This window comes from Dermacentor andersoni, chromosome 9 (assembly GCF_023375885.2).
Source record: "Dermacentor andersoni chromosome 9, qqDerAnde1_hic_scaffold, whole genome shotgun sequence".
Lineage (NCBI taxonomy): Eukaryota > Metazoa > Arthropoda > Arachnida > Ixodida > Ixodidae > Dermacentor > Dermacentor andersoni.
The window spans coordinates 123,810,350-123,822,876 of NC_092822.1; positions in this window are offsets into that span (position 1 = coordinate 123,810,350).

Genomic DNA, 12,527 nt, shown 5'->3' on the forward strand with positions numbered 1-12,527 from the left:
TTCGAGCTCTAAAAATATATTAACAAGCCTTGGAGTGACGTGATTTAGCTTTGCCAGAGCCGGTTTTGGTTTTGTTTTCTAGGAGGATACTGTAGTGACATCACAACACAGTATGTGGTCACGTGGGAGAAGGACATTGCGATGTTTTGACACTCTCTTGAGGCCTCCGGCTAGCTCAGTCGACTTGTGCGCTGCTAATTGTGAAGACCAATGTAGCAGCATAGCGGACGACTGAATGAGCTAGAGCAAGTGTCGTAACATCGCAATGTCCTGCTCCCACATGACCATATACTGCATCGTGACATCAGGGCATAGTATCCTCCTGGAAAACAAAAGTGCTGTAATGAAGCTACTATATTAAATTATTTACGGTGTTTTGAGGCTTCACCCCTCAAACGCTGTCTGTCGTCTTCTCTGCGCCCATCTTCAGCACTGTTAAATTCAATCATAAACGTGCACTAACCAGCTCAGTTAAGCACACTCGTGCAGTCTGTACTATCAAGCGCTTCTTTATCCCCTTCCATGTCGCACTGCTACCCCGATAGGGGCGAAATGCAAAGACACCCATGTATTGTGCATTTGGCGCACGTTAAGGAAACCCAGATGGTCATAATTAATGCAGAATCCCCCACTTCGGTGTGCCTCGTAATCATATCATGATTTTGACATGTAAAACCCCACAATTCATTTCATTCTGACGAGAAGTGGCTAACGTATTTTTAAAACCTTAGTTGGCAACGTGTTTTACCTGCTAAGAAAGAATAAATTTGCTTCTTGTGCTGTGCCATGGATTATGCATTGCCTTCGATCAAAAGCCTGACTAAGCATTGAGACACATCTTGGCTTGTCTATGGCATTGCTAGAGAATGCAAAGTACTGTTTATGAGCTGAGCTTGTCTTTGGCCGTTTTTAGCAAAAAGCCACGGACGAACCTAGCTCATCGAAGGCACGGAAAATGTTAAACATACCACAATGTGTACAAGTATTTCATTTCAGAATCAAGTAGGGGAACACAAGCTGCACACCTGGCAAGTATTGCTTGTGCAATTGACGGAAAGCTAAGTCTGCCAATCTTGCTAGAAAGCACGCCTGAAATGATGTACGTCAGCGATTCCAAAACTAGACAGCAAGGACAAAAGTCTAAGAATGCAAGGCATGCGGTGAAAGATGTTGGGTAGCTTTTGCAAAGAAACTGCAGGTAAATTATTAGGCTACTATGAAAATGCCTTTGGCAGACCAGTTCTTTTTAATACTAAGCTTGATGACACAAAATTGCATTGCTTAGACAAAGGAATACTGCTAAGAGCTTGGGTCATGGCTTTCAGTGAAAGGCAATAATGAAGAACAAGTCTTAACACAGCCACCTACATGCTTTTTCTGTTTGGACAATGATTTAAAGCAAAGGGGGGGGGGGAGGGCTCAGTAGCAGATTAAGAATAATGTATGTAGGACCTGCCACACATTATTAACACTGGCAGGTGACATCAGTGGTATTTCTGGCTCCTGTTCCAAACATTAAAATATGAACCAGATTCTCTCTACAATGACTACTTTATCATCAGGTTTATAATATTACCCTTTTTATACACCTACATTTATAAAAAGGAGCTGCAGACAGGCTTCACACAAATCAGGTAGCAATGTCTTTTGACAAATGAGCTTAATAGCATCAGCATTAGGCCTATTTTCACAATCCAGTTCATTAAGTACTACTTAAAACGTATACAGAGGAAAGGTCACTTATATTGATATTAATTAGAGCTGCACGAATCTCGGAACTTTCAAGCAACCAGAGGGGCTTCATGCTGTAATGTCTTCCTAGTTGTATTAGTATGTATGGAATACAGGTTTAGTCATATATGTACACTAAAGGCAAAACATTTTTATTAGTGACCATGGTTCTTTCTTTTGTGTCTCTTCTTTAACTTGGAAGGAGAGGAATGAGTGCAAGATGATGGTTGTTGGTACATTTAGATTGCCACAACAGAGTGAGTAATGAAAATAGAGTTGCTGTGAACCCATTAAACGCGTATCCAATATATAAAGAAGTGAACCTTAGCAAAGCTGCACAACCATAAGTCAAGTCTATTCAAGTGCATGTACTAGTTAAAAAAACAAGCTTAAAATATAACGTACCAAATATTAATTTAGCCATCATATATACCACTCATAGGTGCTAGCGTGGCTGAGTTAGTGATCAGAAATGATCCTACAAAAAAATCATTGTTGTATAAAAAACAAAATCCATGTTCCTGCTAGGGTTTGGGTTCATGACTTAATTTATAAGCCAGGTGTTCCATACGTGACATGGCAGCAGTTACATTCTTTTCTTTCTAATGCAGACACAATCCAATAATTGTAACCCAGTGTATTTGACCATATTTGAATGTTTCAACAATTCAAATGCTGAACTCTTAAGAGTACTAAAAGTGAAATATTTTCATGTGGGTAGTTCCATCAGTCAATAGAGCCCTCCTTAGTCCACTATAACTGCTGTTGTCTTAAATATGAAATGATGTGCAATATTGGGAGATGTTGAACAAGTAAGCATCGGAAGATAAATAAATTTTGTACACCACAGGTCTTAGAACAGTTACCCATTGACAAAAAGCTCATAAAATTGACATCGTGCTTAAGAAGCACGAGTATGGTAAAGTGATCAAAGGCTTTGCAAGTTTAAAAGCCGTCCATCATAAAAGATGTGTTTTCAGATAACACTATATCATAGTAAATACAAAGGGCAAGTGGAACAGTAGGAGCTCCAGATTATATTTGGTCATGGCCAGGACATTACGTGAAATGATTATGAGATACTTTCAGCTGTCCACAGAGTTGACATTGCAAGCCTTATTTTAATTAGAAGGTTTCCCTAAAAGGCTGCCACAGTAGGTTGACGCCTACTTGTATGTAATGGTTCATTTGAAGTTCTGTGGGTTGTTTTCGTCACCCCACTTGGGAGAGCCCTTAGCACACCCCTTTTACTATCGTAAACTAATCCTTGCCTTCAAAGCTTTCCACTTCCCCTTTCCATAGCCTTCATTTTACTCTTACGCACCTGCTTATCCTCCTCGACCCTTGCGAGCGATGAGCTATGTGGAAATCACTTGTTAATAAGGCAAGTCCCTTTGTCCAAACATTGACTCCAGGCAGAAGATTCTCTTGTTCAGTGACTGTCAGTCATTTAATTTATTGTGTGGTGCTCCACTTGCTCGACACAAAACCTTCCACAATAAGGTGTAATTTAAAGCCACCATTAATTTATGGCAAAGTGGTACCTTAGTTGACCAGGCCATTGCCTAAGTGTGCTGACCAACTGGCCATCTCTAGTTAAGTACAAGGGCATCTCAGTCGTTCAAGTGAGTATGGGAAAGAACATTTCAACAATAACTTTGGTTTATTCTCACATAAGAATAAGTTACTCTAACAGGGCTGCCTTTGTGAAAAGCAGTTCCTGCCTTTTACACATATAATCGAAGCCAGATTCAAAACCATGCATGTTTAGAGTGTTCAAAAAACAGCGCTATCTTTTACAAGTCCTCCATCGTTAACCTGCACAACGCCTTGTATTACATTGGAAACAGGAAGGGAAAAAATTTTAAAAATGTAAATATAAAACATAAAAATGAGAAAATCATTGCACATTGTCCAAGTTTCTAAATACTAGCACATACAGCTTTAATGGACGACTGAAAACAGCAGACAGAATGATCGAATCACTGATTGGTAGCGCACACCAAAAGACACGTAGTATGAGCGGAATGAGTACTGATTTGCAGGGACTAGTTGTCAGATCACTGTGACCATTGTGAATATGGACAGCAGTTCATGGCGAGAACCACTAATTTGTTAGTCACTGCGCAATGAGTAAAGAATATGTACTTCTGACATGCAGCTTCTTTGCAGTAAAATGTAATAATGAACCTCACTGACAAAAAACTACAAAGTTGGAAACATCTCACTCGCACAAAGACACTGAAACGACGAAACTCAAACTAAACAGCTATTGGCTTAATTTTGCGGATGGTTTATTGTACCAGTGCAGTCGGATATGTATAGTACACGTCGAATACATTTTCACTGCAGCACAAATTTTATGCGATGAAGCCGATAGATTTTGGTGTAAAAGTTCATCACTGCCACTGCAACTGCTGAGAACATATCGTAAAAACTTGATTTGCACATATATATACAGTGAACTCTCACTTGAGTGAACTTCAAGGGACCCAAGGAAATAGTTCACTTAACTGAAAGTTCACTAAACTGAATATTCACTAGACCAACATAAGGCAATATGGCACACAGATTCAAAAGTTTGAAGTGCAATTCATGGAGCAGAAGACATGGCATCCACAGTGTTAGAAATGTGTGAAATGGAATTTGTACATATCAACAAGTACAATGTTGATAACAGTTATGATGCTGCCTTTCTCACTTAGAAAAAAATCTGTAATCTTCTTCTGCACTTGTACTTTTAAAGCACAGCAAGTAACAAAACTGTCCAAAGAGTCAATATTTTTGTACGCTTCTTCTGGCACAGCTTGCTGTTGAGACACAGTCTCTCAACTTTACAATGTACCCTAGAACCTCAGCTAGAGTTATAGGGCTTGAAACTGGCTCGGCAGTTGCCTCTTCTTCGTCGCACTCTTCTTCTTCAGGACGAACACTGGAAACAATCTCCAGATCCGTCTGTCCAGCACAGGAAATCAGTGCACTGTCACACTGTGCATAGTCTTCAAATGAAGTATTGCTATCGACCTCCACCTGATGACAAAAATAAGCCTTGGCCCTCTGAGCAAGTTCGTTAAACTGAAATATTGACTGTTCCAAAATTCGTTTAAGTGAAACATTTTTGCATAGAATCTATAAGAAAACTGCCGGGGATTTTTAAAAAGTTCGTTATTCTGAAATATTCCATAAACCGACGTTCGTACAACTGAGAGTTTACTGTGAATATATATATATATATATATATATATATATACTGGCTACCTGCGAGACACTGAACATTGCGAAAACATGATGAAGCGAAATGTGTTTACCGGAGTTAAAATTTTTTTTCCGACAGCGCTTCACTGCATAATACTTAATGCTGCTGTAAAGCCCATTTGCAGACAACAATTATGCATTGCAGCGAATAGCTGGGTTTATTAGTTGGTTTTATTGTTCGCGAGTGGTTGTGTATAAAGAGGGCGCGAACAGAGAGGAATCCTGAAGGCAAAACAACGGCTTAAAACACCACACCAGAAACACCTCTGAATGCATGTCGGTACACATATTAGATGGTTCAGTGCTCATACTGTGACCGGAGGCGACGTGTACGCTCGTGTGTAATTAGGGACTCTTATTATAGTCCCCGTGAGAGTTGAACTGAGCCCCCTTGCAATCTCAGTATGCTTCACAGCAATGCAGTTTGTATAACTCACCACATAACTTGTCTGTATTGTGGTGAAGATAAAGCAAATCTGTCAACAACCATTAAGAAACACATACAAGACCTTTGCCCACGTGTAGGTGTGTGTGTGTGTATATATACATATATATTAGAACATATGCTTCCCTGCACTGCATTTTGTACAATTGAGCCCATAAAATGTCTATGTTGTGGTGAAGCTAATTAAAACAAATTTGTCGACCATTATGAGATGCATACAAGACCTTGCCCACGTGTGGATTTATGTAAGCTATGACTACACTCTAAAAAAAGTTTACCCCCTTTGGGTTGTATTTTGTCTCCAAACAATAATCGATCATCATTTGTCATGCCCGCATTTCCTTTTTTTAATGCTGCGAGGCCGGTACTTCCTAGTGACGAACGGCTTGTGCGTAATCAGCTTGACACAGCACTCTCGACAGTAAAGTATCGAGCGCCGAGTTTTCAAGAAAGGAAATATGCAAGTAAGGCAGATATGACGATTATCGCTGTAGGACAAGACAAGCCCCAAAGGGCGTAAACTTTTTTTAGAGTGTACTGTGGACTGTCAGTGGCTGTGAAATCTTCAACATCTTGCTCTTCTCTCTCTTTCGAGAGGAAATTTAATTGCATCTAGATAAGCCCCAGCCCCAGGCTTGGAAAACTATTCTCCGTGTTAGACGGCAAAGGACTAAAGAAAGGAAGTGAGAAAAAAAAAGAAAAAAAGCACACTGACTTACACTTACATCCATGCGAAATGCACTATCACAAAAGTGATTTTCTCATTGCCTTTGTGGAGCACAGCTCAGATATATTTTTGGCTGCACCACAAATCATGTATTGTGTGGCTACTGAATTCCTAGGGACAGCCCTCACTGTTACAAAGCCTCTGCAAATATAAATCAATGGTCCCTGTCCTAGTCAACACAACAGGTGGGTACATGTATGGCATGCTGGACAAATAATTCTAAATAAATCCCTCTTGAGCGCATGGCCGTTAACGAGACCTTTAGCATTTTGAAATGTAAGTTTAGCTCTGAACTGGTTAAATTGGTGATATAGCCATGGTCTTGAGGTAGCATTTTCTTGAATCTACTGTGTGTAAAATACACTCGCGATTGTTGACAGTTGAATTGTTACAATTGCAATCAGCAGAGAGACCTAATCTCGGCCTACATAGCTATACATACTAAAGGGATCAGAGCACATATTTAACATTCCACCATCTTGCTTGAGTACCATCTTGTTTGCTTGAAAGTGATGAGCTCTCGGGCTACATTTTCAAGAACCATTGTTACTCACTAGCCTCCACTTTCAAAGATGTTTTCACCTGCTGCAACATCAATCACCATCTCCCTTTCGAGGTGAGAGAAAGCTCTATTAGAACTGTCTATGTCATGTGGGCCTTCTTTGTAACCCCCGGTATTTAGAGGCATACTTGATCAAGTGCCTTTACAAATTCACTGTCCTTCGTTATTAAATGTGACCACTGTAACTGCAAAAAGACCATTGAACACCTCCCCTGTCAGTCTTTGATGTCCAATGTCAGCCCTTTTAGAGTGTACCCACCAAACTGGATAGTTGACCTTTCACAGAGGCTAGGATCCTGGGTGCTTGGCCATATTAATGAAGAAAGCTATGCATACATGCTCTTATGACTTTCTAAAATAAACGAATCTGAAAAGATACTTATAGACACCATCTGTCTTGTGCAAGTGAACTGTCTCGATTTGCCTCCTTTTTTTCTTTTAACCCCTCATACCCTCACCCCCATGCAGGGTAGCCAAATGGATGAACGTCTGGTTAACCTACCCGGCCTTCCTTGTTCCTTTCTTTCTCTCTCAGATGTAAACCCCATGCAGGAAAACTAAAAACTACATGAAATCTAGTCAGCCATACCTGTTGAAACTAAGATGCGACATGCTTAAACAATTTCAGACGTGTAAATGCGCCTAAAATACAAGTACAAAAGAAAGGAAAACACACACGTAGCACATGCACTACTGATTCTTGTCCTTTCTTTTGTCCTTGTATTTTATATACTTTTACAAGCCTGCAATGCTGAACCAACTCGCCCAACTACCTATATTGCTTAAACCAATTCAATTAATATTTTGGTTAATGTATACTCAGGAATTCGTGCGATGATTAGGCAGATTCTTCTCTTGCAGAACTTCATCCAACCAAACACCAGAGAAAAGAGTGATGCTGATACAGACACACAAGTTTTGTTGTCAGTGGAATATGTCAGCTGGATAAATTACTGCAAGTGTTGCCTAGCAACATGCATTGAAGCTGGTGAGCAAATTGAAGTGCATGATCTGCCAATTTTCTGCCAATAATTTGCGTTGTCAGACACCTGTGACGAAGGTGAAGAAAGGACTGCTGCCATCTGGACCAGGTTCTTGCTAAGTTCGTAGCAACTGCTATTACACTGGAGGACAAAATAAAGCAACCACTGCGCCACCTGAAGCAGTATTCTCGCTTGTTGCTTAATCCAGCAAGGACAGAAAAAGAGTGGAGAATGCTGCCTTCCTAGCTTAATTACAAGCAATGCAAAAGCAACCTTGGAAATCGAATCAACTGCATCATTCTGGGCAGAAATGGGAGAAGTAAGAAGATAGGATGACATGCAAGAGTACAGAAATATCTGTACATTGGCCCAAAACATATTAACTTTATATTATTGCTGCAACTGAAGGAAGCTATGCTAAAAAAAGAGCAGCAGCTGGGCTTGGAGTTGAAAAACTGCATGCCATAAAAAATCAGCTTTTGCCATGACTGGCAGGAGGTATGTCAACATGTACAAGCATCAATGACCAGCAAATTGAAGTCCACCAAAAAGGAAGTGGACTAAACAAGACATTTGCTTGTGCTGTGGCAAAGTGTTATCACCTGGCATTTCTACTTTCATGGCCTCATCGATAAAATAAAGCCGCATAAGTAATACAATATTGCTTTTGCTGTAATGGACTTTTTATTGTGTATTTGCTTATGTTAGTGTACGATCTTTTGATGTAGTTTTATAGGTGCAACAAAGCACTAAATTTTTTGTTATAGTTTGTATTGAAAGATTTCAATAATGGGGTTGTTACTCTTACATTTTTTTATGCCAACCCAAAAGCCCAAGTTGTATATTAGCTTGTGCGACTACCTAGATGTGTGGATGTGTTGTGTTTGTGATGCCATCATGTTCTTTGCGTTGTCGTCATTCCAGCTTTGTCATGCAACTTTCACGCTACCTACGTTGGAACCAGATGGCTCACATGAAAAGATCCAGGTGTCTCAGCAGTAGCACACCCACCCGTTGTTGGTCGCCTCCGTTTGAGATTGAAAAGCAAGTTTCACACGAATGTTCATTTCGGAATGACTGATAGCAACACCTCACCTTGGCATAGCCAACTACCTGTAAAATACTTCACATAACATTAATTCCCACATTGCATGGGATTTACACAAGCTTATCTCATAGTTTTCATGTAGAGCCTTTTGGACCTTAATGTGGGGGATAATAAAATGGCTTTTCAAGTCTAACTCCTCTGAAATATGTATATTTCGACACCTTGCATGCTAAGCTGCAGCTTCTTAAGTCCCAAACTGGCATCAAGAAAGCCAGGACCGTAAAATGATACTGGGCTGGACAAATCAGTTTCCAAAGATTTATGTTGCGTTCTTGACCTCCTTTCGAGAGTTCCTGTGACAAGTTTGTGTGAAAAGACATTCTCAAAGCTAACATATGTAGAGACCAGGCTGAGAAGCTCTATGTCAAGAATGGCTTAGCTGGCTGATGGTGCCTTTGGTGGAGCAATGAATTGCAATTTTTTTATGATGTTATGATGATAAATAACACTATAGCATGCATGCTTACGCTGTAGCTTTCTTTCCTGCCATGCAACACCAAGAAGGCAAATGAGTAATTGCAAAGTAATCTGCATATTGTATCCCAGGTGTATTGTGTGTGCTACATTACCAGAGAATCCTGTGACCTTTAATTCACCTTTCCAGCACAACGTCTTTATCAAGCCATACCTTTACGTTGGGTTGATATATGTAGGGATGCCCTTTCACCTTCATGTCAGCTTAGCTCTGTCAACAGCAGATGCACTAAAGCTAAACTCTCTTGCTACCTACTTCACATATTGCAACTGAAATGAAGGAAACACAGGTCTTAACAGTAAACTTTTAAACAGTGCATTTGAATACTTGTGCAACCTTCTTTTTGGAAAGACCATGTGGCGCCTAGAGATGTAGCTTGACAAGTAAGAAACTGATGTGCTTTTATCTAAAAATAGAATTGATTGATGTTTTTGCGGGACGAGGTGCCTGGTGTCTCAATGAGCACACTTTATGGCTGAGCATATTTTTGCCATTGCGTCAGCTTTGAAAACTTGTCAGAATCTTTAATCTTGGTGCATTAGACAACACCTTGACACAAAATGGGTGTAACCCTTAATGTCATTGAAAGAAAGGTGCTGAAAATAATTTGATGAATACAGCAGAATGAAATGCAGGGAACTTAGATGGGAAATAGGTAAGCAATTTGCCAACCACGTTATGAATGCAAGCAGCTGACACTTAATAGAATAAGAAGGCCCTGGAGCAAGTCTCTGGCTTGCAGTGCAAGACCTGTGCACACTTATGATGATATTGCAGTATTCATGGCAGGGACGGGACCATTCAACCTTGCACACTGTAACAGTCTGTATATCTCTTTGAAATCTTCTTGTACCAACATGTACAAACTGCATGTTGCAAACAGTAAAATCATTGATATTGTCCTACAGACAGTTTCCATGTTTATTGGATTCTCATTTTAACAGCTGACCTTAAACTTCCATACTGAGAGCTGGACGAGTTAGTGCGTTTTTGGAAGAGTAGAAACAGTGCACAAAGTATGAAGGACAGTGAAAACGCAACAGGAGCACTGACTTGCAACTGAATTTTTTATTCAGGTATACATACAAGAACAATATGCACACACCATGCAATGTGAAAAAAAGCAAGCAAATGGAGTGCAAGCTATTAATCATAATTGACCTTGCTAGAAAACACAAGCATGAGTGACGTCGTGAGTTGACTGCGACATGGTACTAAATCCATGCAAGAAGCCATGTTAGAACTTACATGGGCATTACGCGATTCAATGAATTCAACAGTATGCTTATAAACTATGTATTCTAACATTTTACTTGAATAAGGGGCTAAGGAGATCAATCTATATATAGCTACAAATGCCTTAGTCACCAGATTTGAAAAGCGGGAGGACTTTCGTTTGTTTCAAAGATGAAAGAACTATACCTGTTGTGGGAGAATGCTGAGAAATAAAAGCGATACTGAGGAGTCCGTTGGGAATAATATAATGTACCAACATGCATTAGGAATTACGTCAGGATCTCAAAATTTATTACATTTGCAGACATACTTTTATATTTTAACAACATTATTAAGGCATACAAATTTAAAAAAGAAATGCCACTACGTTAGTATTTGCCATAGCAAATGATTCCCTAGGGGTGCATGTACAATGGCCCCCAATTGAATATTGTACCACTAATGCTCTACCACATGTGTTTGACCCCTGTTGATTGCAAGTCGCACAAGAGAAACTTGGCCTTCTTTGTAGAGCAAAGACAGTTGGCAAAAAATGAAGCACACAAAGGTAGAGAGGTTTTGGTATAGCCTGTACAGTGAAAGATCCACTCAAGATCCAGGTGCTGTACCGTATCTTCAGAAGATAAAGCATTTATCTAAACACGTGCACAGGGTGTAAATGATCGCACTCCGATGCATGTGACACATAATGACAATCACCACGAAAGCACATCGCATTACTATTACTTCCACAGGTAATTTTCATGGCTGCTATGGAAAGGCTGTCTCACTGCACCACAATCTATAGCAACTAATACACTGGGCATTTCAAATGGTTCACGAAAGCGGGTTGGGCCCTGGCCAGTCTGAAGCAGCGGCACTCCACACACTGTTCAACGCCCAGCCTCGTGTGAGTCACTTGACACTCGTCACGGACACTTGCTGAAATTGCCTTCAGGCGGGAACAGGCCTTTCTGTTAGATTCGCGTTTCACGTCCAGGCTTTCGTTACTAGGCTTCTTCTTGCGTAAGTCGACGCGAAATGTTTGAATGCACTTTGCTCATCGACAAAAGGCGCCCTTACTTTGCAAAGCGATTTGGAAATGTGTATGCACCCTACATCGACGTCAATGCCTACGCACACCACTTCTGCGTTTTCGAGCTCGTGAGCAGTGTGTCGACGTGAAAGCAAGGCCGAACAGGCATCCGGCTTTGCCAGAAGGCGTACACACAACTTAAAGAATCGCTACATATGACACACCCTCCAATATGCATTATCCGTGTCGGCACCATATGCAGTCGGCGCTGTGTTACCACGACTCTTCGAAACCGACATTCCAAATGAGGCGACATGTCGTGCTGTTTCGTGGATGCAGCACAGTTCGTTCGAAGCTTCTGTAGCTTCGTAACGACAACGTTATTCGTACTCGCCGATATTACACAGTGATCCAGTACTACAGTACACACCACACGGTCACAAGGAAACACAACGGTCCTCCCACTGCGTGCACGCGTGTGTAGGCGCCCACCGTCATTTTCGATTTTAAAACGCAGCATAAAATAAATGCTTTATTTATTTAGGCGTAGTGTATTTACCAAAAAAACGATAACGTTAGCATTTCATGTATTTTTTATTAAGCTTTCTTTTTGTGACGTCATCATGCGTGGCAGCAGCGGACTCCACTTGGGGTCGTCTGCTGCCACGTGCGTGCACCCAGCGCCGGCCTTTTTCTTTTCCCGGATCAGTCGTCCACAGGCGTCTTTAGGAAAATGTGGAAGTGGGTATGCTGTAATGTGTGGGTGGGCTGCCACATCTGCTTCAAAGAGACCCGGCAGGGCTGCTTAAGGCAGCCCTGCCGCGGAAGCAAGACGGTGAATGTTATTTGAGAATAGAGTGGACCGGGATACCCTACGTATATCGTGGACGGCTTAAGTAGAGTCTGTGCGAATGATGAGTTACATCGAGCAGCTTGAACAGCAGGCAGCAACGCGGCCAAGCCGTCTCGTATGGTAGCAAGCTCGGTAAG